General features: G+C 43.0%; 1 long non-coding RNA gene and 1 pseudogene across 4 annotated transcripts; both read left to right on the plus strand.

The window, feature by feature from the left end:
• The first annotated feature begins 302 nt into the window (after nucleotides 1-302).
• On the plus strand, nucleotides 303-2,268 carry LOC306656572 (very long chain fatty acid elongase 5-like; annotated as a pseudogene). The gene has a single exon. The product of its transcript is annotated as a very long chain fatty acid elongase 5-like (transcript).
• A 2,662-nt stretch (nucleotides 2,269-4,930) lies between these two features.
• Nucleotides 4,931-8,099, plus strand: LOC306656795. Of its 3 annotated transcripts, none has more exons than XR_013762643.1 (4): nucleotides 4,931-5,344; nucleotides 5,498-5,639; nucleotides 6,103-6,957; nucleotides 7,091-8,099. It is a non-coding gene; the product is annotated as an uncharacterized lncRNA (long non-coding RNA). The 3 variants fall into 3 exon arrangements; XR_013762645.1 differs by lacking the exon at nucleotides 5,498-5,639 and having other exon boundaries at nucleotides 6,103-6,248; nucleotides 6,762-6,957; XR_013762644.1 differs by lacking the exon at nucleotides 5,498-5,639.
• Nucleotides 8,100-8,700: the final 601 nt, after the last annotated feature.

The raw sequence follows: 8,700 nt of genomic DNA on the forward strand, positions 1-8,700 counted from the left end.
AGAGATCCTTATAGTTGCTTGCCAGACTTCCTAGATTCAAGGGTTTCTAGGACCCCCATGATGTAATATTAGCTTGCAAACTATTTTGCTTCCTGATAAACTCATGTATCTGTGATCTTTGGGATTCAACATATGACTGCTCTAAACAACAATTTTGAGGGTTGGAGTTGTGGCTCAGTGGTAGAGCACTTGCTTGGCATGTGTGAGGCCCTGGGTTTGATCCTCAGCACAGGCATATAAGTAAACAAATAAAAGATCCATTGACAACTAAAAACTATTTTTTAAAAAATTTTTGGGCGGCGGATCCTTGCTACTGGTGCCTCCCTCCTACATCCTCCTCTGCTTCAGCTGGCCACAGGCTCTCCTGCCGCCGCCTTGCTGCTTCTCAAAGCTGCTGCTGTCCCTCAGGCCAAGAGGTTTTTAGAATGGAACATTTTGATGCATCACTCAGCACCTATTTCAAGGCCTTGCTGGACCCCCGAGATACCAGAGTAAAAGGATGGTTTCTTTCTGGACATTACATACCTACTTTTGTCTGCTCTGTCATTTATTTACTAATTGTATGATTGGGACCAAAATACATGAAGAATAAACAGCCATTCTCTTGCTGGGGAATTTTAGTGGTGTATAACCTTGGCCTCACGTTGCTTTCTCTTTATATGTTCTGTGAGTTGGCGACAGGTGTTTGGCAAGGCAGCTACAACTTCTTTTGTCAGGGCACACGCAGTGCGGGAAGATCATCCGCGTTCTTTGCTGGTATTACTTCTCTAAACTTATGGAATTCATGGACACATTTTTCTTCATCCTGCGTAAGAACAACCACCAGATCATGATCCTGCACGTCTACCACCATGCCACCATGTTCAACATCTGGTGGTTGTGATGAACTGGGTACCATGTGGCCACTCTTATTTTGGTGCCACACTTAACAGCTTCATCCATGTCCTCATGTACTCGTACTACGGCTTGTCATCTGTCCGCTCCATGCGCCCATACCTCTGGTGGAAGAAGTGCATCACTCAGGGACAGCTGGTTCAGTTTGTGCTGACAATCATTCAGACCAGCTCCTGGGTCATCTGGCCATGTTCGTTCCCTCTTGGTTGGTTGTATTTCCAGATCGCATACATGATTTCCCTGATTGCTCTCTTCACAAACTTTTACATTGAGACTTACAACAAGAAGGGAGCCTCTCGGAGGAAAGACCACCTGAAGGACCACCAGAACGGGTCTGTGACTGCTGTGAACGGACACACCAACAGCTTTTCTTCCCTGGAAAACAGTGTGAAGCCAAGGAAGCAACAGAAGGATTGAAGTGGCAGAGTCGAACACCTCCAGACACGCCATGTGGTTGTAAGCACAATGAATTGTGCCGGACGCTCGTTAACAGCTGCTTAACTAGTCCGGCCTACAATAGTGTGATTCATGTAGGACCCCCTTCATCAGTTCAAAACCCCTAGAATACGTATACCAATTATACAAGTAGGCATAAGATTTCTCACATTTCCGGGCTCTTGGAGACCCCCCGCGCTAGACTGTGGAAAAGAGAGTGTTACCGTAGTAGTCCACACTGCTGTTGCCTTATTAGTTATAACATGATAGGTGCTGAATTGTGATTCACAATTTAAAACACACTGTAATCCAAACTTTTTTTTTAAACTGTAGATCATGCATGTGATTGTAAATGTAAATTTGTATAATGTTGTTACAGTACAGAAACACACATGCCTTAAAATTTAAAAAGCAGGGCCCAAAGCTTATTAGTTTAAATTAGGATATGTTTCAAGTTTGTATTCATTTGTTTAGAAGAATCAAAGACCGTGATTTATGAAACAAACGTGCGACACGTAATTTTAAGTGACTGGTTAGATGTGAAATCAGAAACGGCACCTTCAGTTTTATAATATTGGCTTTCAATCAAGCAGGCTCAAATCTAGAGGAACAGTCAGTTTAACAGATCTTTTTTTAACAGATCTTATTTTTTTATTTTGAGTGCCACTATTAATAATGTAAAAAAATTTAAAAATTTGGGGGGGCTCTAAAGGAGTCTTGATGAAACTTAAATATATATTCTTTGTCCTCAAGATTTTAGGAAGAGTGTAGGGTAAGTAGGCCATTTTTAATTTCTGAAGTGCTAAGTGTTTTTATACAAGAAACAAAAGTCCATTTTGCTTTCCCCAGTGCGAGAGAGGTTGGTATTTTTTTTTAAGAGAGATGATTGAAATATTTACCATTTGACAGTCCCATAGATGAATGATGGGGAACTGGTTGCTAGGGTCCCAAATTTGGATTGGTTTCTGTACTGCTGTTTTGACAGACTTCCTTTTAAATGTGCCTACTTTACCAAAATTAACAAAGGAGGGGGGAGAACCTTAAAAAAAATTAAGGTAAAATTAAACAGATAAACTCATAAGAGAACTGGGAAATCAGATGGAGATAACCAGTTTAATGTAAATCTAATAGCATCTGTGTTTTTTTTCTACTTAGAATTTAAAGATATGTTTAGAACCACTTGTTTTAAAAATGATAGACTGCTTATCTAAAATCATGTCTTGTTCACTGAGGCAGTGGTCAAACAGATAAGGACTATTCTATGTGTCATTTTAAAGTGTTGGAGTTTAGGCCTCTGAGAACCTTCTCCATTGGGAAAAAAAATTCATGGAACCGCTCGTGGACACATCTTAGAAGGTCATTGACAATGTATAAACTAATTGTGGGTTTGATATTTATGTAAATATCAGTTTACCATGCTTTAATTTTGCACATTCATACTATAGGGAGCCAGTTGGTTCTTTTATTAGTCTTGTGGGTTTTCTGTTTGGATGGAGGTCACAGCATCTGTTTACATTTACCTTATCAAATCTAGAATGTGTATATTTTTAAATGTATGTCTTCATTCCTAGGTACTAGTTTGCAAATGTCTTTACATATTTCAATACAGAAACTTATAACATTCAATAGTGTGCTTGTCAAAGTGTGCTTAGCTCATCTGGATATACCCACACTGTTAAATATAATGTCTAAAAAATTAACCATTAAAGCTTTTTTTAAAAATCTAAAAAAAAAATTTTTTTTTGAAAAAAATTAAGGTAAGACTCCTACTGGGTATGGGTGGTACATGCCTATAATCCCAGTGGTTCTGAGGCTGAGACAGGAGGATAGAGAGTTCGAAGCCAGCCTCAGCAACTAGCAAGGCCCTAAGCAACTCAGTGAGACCCTATCTCAAAATAAAAAACAAACAAAACAAACAAGCTGGTGATGTGGCTCAGTGGTTAAGTACCCCTACCTTCAATCCCTGGTGTTCAAAAAAAAAAAAAATAGAATGAATAAAATTTTTTAAAAAAAATAGACTCCTAGAATACAGAAAGAATGCACATCTGTAATCCCACTATTAGGGCAGGGGGCAGAGGATTGCACGTTCAAGAGTTAACCTTGCAACTTAGTGAGATATTGTCTTAAAAAAAAAAAAGAACTAAAAAGGATGGAGAGTATAGCTCAGTGGTAGAATGTCCCTGGGTTCAATTCCCAGTACTGCCACCATAGAAAGAAAGAAAAAGAAAGAAAGAAAGAGAAGAAAGAAAGAAAGAAAGAAAGAAAGAAAGGAAAGAAAGAAAAGAAGAGAAAGAAAAGAAATAAAGAAAGAAAGAAAGAAATAAAGAAAGAAGAAAGAAAGAAAGAAGAGAAAGGAAGGAAGGAAGAAGGAAGGAAGGAACACATACACACACATACATATATATATACCAAAAAAACTTATAATAGACAAATAATTAAAAATGGGCAAAATCTTAAATAGACATTTCTCCAAAGAGGATATACAAATAATTATGTGAGGAGACATTAAACATCATCAGGGAAATGCAAATCAAACCACCAGTGAGGAGGGCTGGGGATATGGCTCAGTTTGTAGAGTTGCTTGCCTGGCATGCACAAGGCCCTGGGTTCAATCCCCAGCACCAAAACAAAACAAAAAAGCCACAGTGAGATCCCACTTCACACCCTCTAGGTTGGCTATGATCCAGAAGACAGATAGCAAGAACTGGGGGATGTAGAGAAACCAAACCCTCATACCGAGCGGGTGGAAGTGGTCAACAGTGATGCCACTTTGAATAGTCCTGCAGGTTAAACTTGGAGTTATCATGTGACCCAGCAAGTCCACTCCTAGGTCCTCAAGAGAAATGAAACATATGTCCACATACAGACCCTGTACAAGAATGTTCTCTGCGCTTATTCAAAATGGCCAAAAAGTGGACCAGGCTCAGTGGGCGCACCTATAATCCTAGATATTTAGGAAGCCGAAGCAGGAGGATGGAGGATGGTAAGTATGTGCAACTTCACAAGATCCTGTCCCAAAATAAAATTTTTAAAAGGTGCTTGGGTGTGGCTCAGGTGTAGAATCCCTGCCTAACATGCACAAACCCCGGGTTCCATCCGCAGTACTGCAAAAAAAAAAAAAAAAAAAAAAAGGTGGAGTTGGGAACGGGAGTGGTCACAGCTACAGGGCATGGCACTTCTTTTTTAAATGATGAAAATGTTCAAAAATTGATTGTGATGATGGTCACACAACCTCTGGATGTAGGAAGATCTATTAGATACTCCACTGTTTTCTTCTTGCAGGGGATTGAACCCAGGGCCCAGTACATGCTAAGCTTATACTGTACCACTAAGCCACATCCCCAGTCTCTCAATTATCCACCTTAAATAGGTGAATTGCAATAGTATGTGAATTACATATCAATAACACTGTTTTAGAAAATAAATAAATTGACCCAAAACAGTTTCCAGCAACCAGCCTTCTTCCTGTTTCCATGGCAGGAATCTCACTCCCGTTTGCTTTAACCCGTTTATCTTCCTGTTGACTAGAATCCACCCAGCCAGCAAAGTCGTGTTTTCTCTGCAGTGACATCCCGAGGATGCACCAGGCCCTGGGCCTGGTATTTCTCCATAGTCCCTGCCAACTAGGTCAGCGTCAGGGAAGGCAAACAGCCCAGGCTGGCCTGACAGGTCTTTCAGAGTGTGACAGCAACAGGGCCTGAAAAGCAGCCAGAGAGACCCCACCACCACCACCATGAGGCTCCTTTGGACAGGACATAAACCCTTTCCTCGAGGTGAAACCTCCCATTTCTAGCCCAGGAAGTACAGCTAGGACTGGAACTAGGAAGGCACTTTCCCAGGACAGTGATGGACTCTGGGGAGCTACAACAGTGAGAAGAAAGAGAAGAAGCACTGTTCAGACTACCCTAGCTGCTTTGGATCCTCACTCATTTACTCCTCCAACCCAGTGGGAGGTGAGAGGGAGGACTCATTCCTATTCCTGTTTTACAGATAATGAAATGCAAACTCGAAGAGGGTAAGTAACTTACCTAAAGTCACTAAGTTAATAATGAGCTTCCCTTTTTCTCAGAGATTCTTTTTTTTCCCCCCATGATACTGGAGATTGAACTGAGGGGATGCTCTACCCTGAGCTGCATCCCCAGTCCCTTTTATTTTTTATTTGAGACAGGGTCTAAGCTGCCCAGGCTGACTTTGAACCTGTGACTCTCCTGCCTCAGCCACCCAAGTCACTGGGATTACAGGCATGCACCACCACACCCAGCTTCCTTGGTCTGAGTTCTGAACTTTTGAGACACATAGGAGTAAAGCAGGTGTGGATTGCAAAAGTCACCTTCGTAGCAGGCTGGGGATGTGGCTCAGTGGTAGAATGCTGGCCTGGTATACATGAGGTGCTGGGTTTTCTCCTAAGCACTGGAAAAAAATATATATATACCTTTACATTGAAGACAAGGGTGGAGGGTATGACGAAGGCAATCATCAACTTCTTACACCATTCCCAGAATTAGTGCTGGGGTGTAGCTCAGTGGTAGAGCTCTTGCCTAGCATGCATGCAGGAGGCTCTAGGTTCAAACCCTTCACTGCAGAGATGAATGATAAAATACCCAGAATTAGGCCCATCTGCCTGGCCAAAGGCTGTGCTAAAATGCCCCTGGGACTCCCTGCAGGGCTGGCTTCCTTTCACTCTTGTGCTCCCAGCTGGCCAGCAGGCAGAGGTCCCACCCAGAGGAAAGCTTCCAGTGTCCTCCCCAGCTGACCACCACCTACTCTTTCCAGGAGAGGCTGGAGAGGGGACAGAGGCCAAGAAGGTGTGACACTCGTGGATGAAACAGGGAAAAGGAGTCTTCTCCCAACCCCCAGTTATTAAGATGGCACTGTTGTCCTTTCTCCACATTAAGAATATCATGCCAGCAAGTCCAGGGGTTTGTACTTAGGAAGTATGTGCTTAAAACAGGTTACCTCTCTCTCCCTCCTCTTCTCCCACTCAGATTCTCTTAACCAGGGTTGGGAGAGCCTTCCCTTCCTCCCTAAACATATTTAGGCTTCATTCTCCTTGGGATTTCTCAATTTCTCTTCCTGTGTTGCAATTTTCCCAAGCATATGACTTTCATTTGGCACTCACGCCTGTGGCGGTGGGGGACAGTGCAGAGCTGCCTCATACAACACGTTCCTGCACCATGAAGTCAAAAGCACTTACTGGTTAGACCTGCCTGTCCCTGTGCCTGCCGAGGGCGTCTCCCCCACTCCCCAGCCCTAGCACCTATCTTCCTTGTGTCCCCTGCCAGTGGGTGGAGAATGTTGACCTTCTTGACTTTGGGCACCCAGCATTTGAATCTTTTTCTTATGTTTGGAGACTCCCCATTTTATGGTTTATGGGGAGGAGGTAACTATCTTCAACTAGAGAAACTAAAAAGGTTTGATTTTCCCTTTCCCAGGCTCCACTCTGCAATTGGATCCTGGGCCTGTGCCCCACAAGGCTGGGCAATCAGAAAGTCCTGTGGGGGCCGAGAGTGGGCAGTAGGGTCTCCCAAGAATGTCTCCAGCAGATGGCAGAAAGTGTAATTGATCTGAATTCCTAGCACAGCAGGAGCAGGCCAGCTGGCTGGGGCACACACCTCTGTTTCATTGTAGGTATGGTTCTATGGGGGCATTGTCCCCTACTATGTCCCCTTAGAACCTAGATCTCAGGTCCTGTATTTGGTTCTGTGAGCTACCGACTTACGTTGCTATGTTTCTGCTTTGTTTGTAGAGTCTGTGCCTACAGGTTGTCTCTAGGAATTTTGATAGGTACACAGTCACAGGTGCACAGTCACTGAGCCGCTGACTTGAAGCAAGAGAATCCATCAGGAGTACTGGCCTCAGGATGGGTACTCCGGGACTCATGATGAGCCGCTGTAAGCTCCTCTGCCCTCTGGGTCAGAGTGGAGAGTGCTGTGGGAAAGAGTCCTGAGTCACAGTAGGAAACACCTACTGACTCTTCATTTTGCCAATGTCAACTCAGTGCCTTTAGGCAGGTCCCCTCCCCTCCCTAGAGCTCATTTGTCACGTTGTTTAGGTGGAGCCACCAAATCAGAAGATGCCAGGATTTCAACATCGCTTCTGTTCTCCACCAGAGACTCTTCTCACTGCTTCTGTTTAATGGAGTTTCATTTGTCTTTCTGTAATGACTCTCAGTAACCATAGTTCAAGCAAGGAAGCTTGATGAACTGTTCATTTTATTGCATCCTGCCTATCTTGGTTACAAACCCAGACTCAGATATGTCCCAGCTTTAAAAGCCTAGAAACAAGAACTCTGGAGACAGAAGGATTAAAGCATGTGTATTCAAACTACACAGAAGACGGGAGTTTAGAAATTACATCTTGGTCCTACTTCTGATTGACATGTCCTTTACTGATGTTGGGTGGACGGCTTGTAGAATGAACCCATTCGAGCTCATTGGGGCTTGAATCCTAGCTGTGAATGGTCTGAATGGCCTTGACTGAGTGACCATATTCAGGTTCCTATGCACTGCTTAATGCTGCTCACTCCTGGCTTGGGGCTGAGAAGGTTGTGGGTTCTTAGGAGCAGAGGCCATGTCTTAAATATATTTCATATCCCCAGGTGCTCCCCCCCCCCCTTGCCTCTGCATATGTAGACCTTCTTACAGACAGATCATTTCTGGAAGAACCACCCAAGAAACTGACATGTTGGGGCACCCAAGGAAGGCTGGGCCAGGAGTAGGAGGGACACTTACTCTTCACTATATATTCTAGAATATCTTACCAGGAACTTTTTTTTTTTTTTTTTTTTTTTTTTTTTTTTTTTTTTTTTTGAGGAAGGTCAAAATTATCTGTGTTGCCCAGGCTGGCTTTGAACTTGCAGTCTCAGGTGATCCTCTGCCCCAACCTCCCAAGTAGTAGGGAATATGTGTGCACACCAACATACCCATCTTTTTTTCTCTTTTAATTTTGAGACAGGGTCTCACTAAGTTGCTGAGGGTGGCCTCAAATTTGCAATTCCCCTGCTTCAGCACCCCATGCCCACCAGAAACAGGGATTACAGGTATGCACCACCATCCCTGGTCTACTTTTTTATTGTTGTTGTTGTTGTACTGGGGATTGAACCCAGGGGTGCTGTACCGCTGAGCTACATCCCAGCCCTTTTTATTTTGAGACAGGGTTTCAATAAATTGCTAAAGCTGGCCTTAAACTTGCAATCATACTTCTTCCAGAATATTTGGAATTACAGATATGCACACTATGCTGAGCTTATATTATTTTGTAAACTGCTTAATAAAGAAATAAGAAAATACATGTCTCCCTTTTTATTTCACTTTATAGTGGTACAGTCCAGTCATGTATTTATCTAACGCCCTATTTGGGAGCATTCTTATT

This window comes from Sciurus vulgaris (assembly GCF_902686455.1).
Source record: "Sciurus vulgaris genome assembly, chromosome: 3".
Classification (NCBI taxonomy): domain Eukaryota; kingdom Metazoa; phylum Chordata; class Mammalia; order Rodentia; family Sciuridae; genus Sciurus; species Sciurus vulgaris.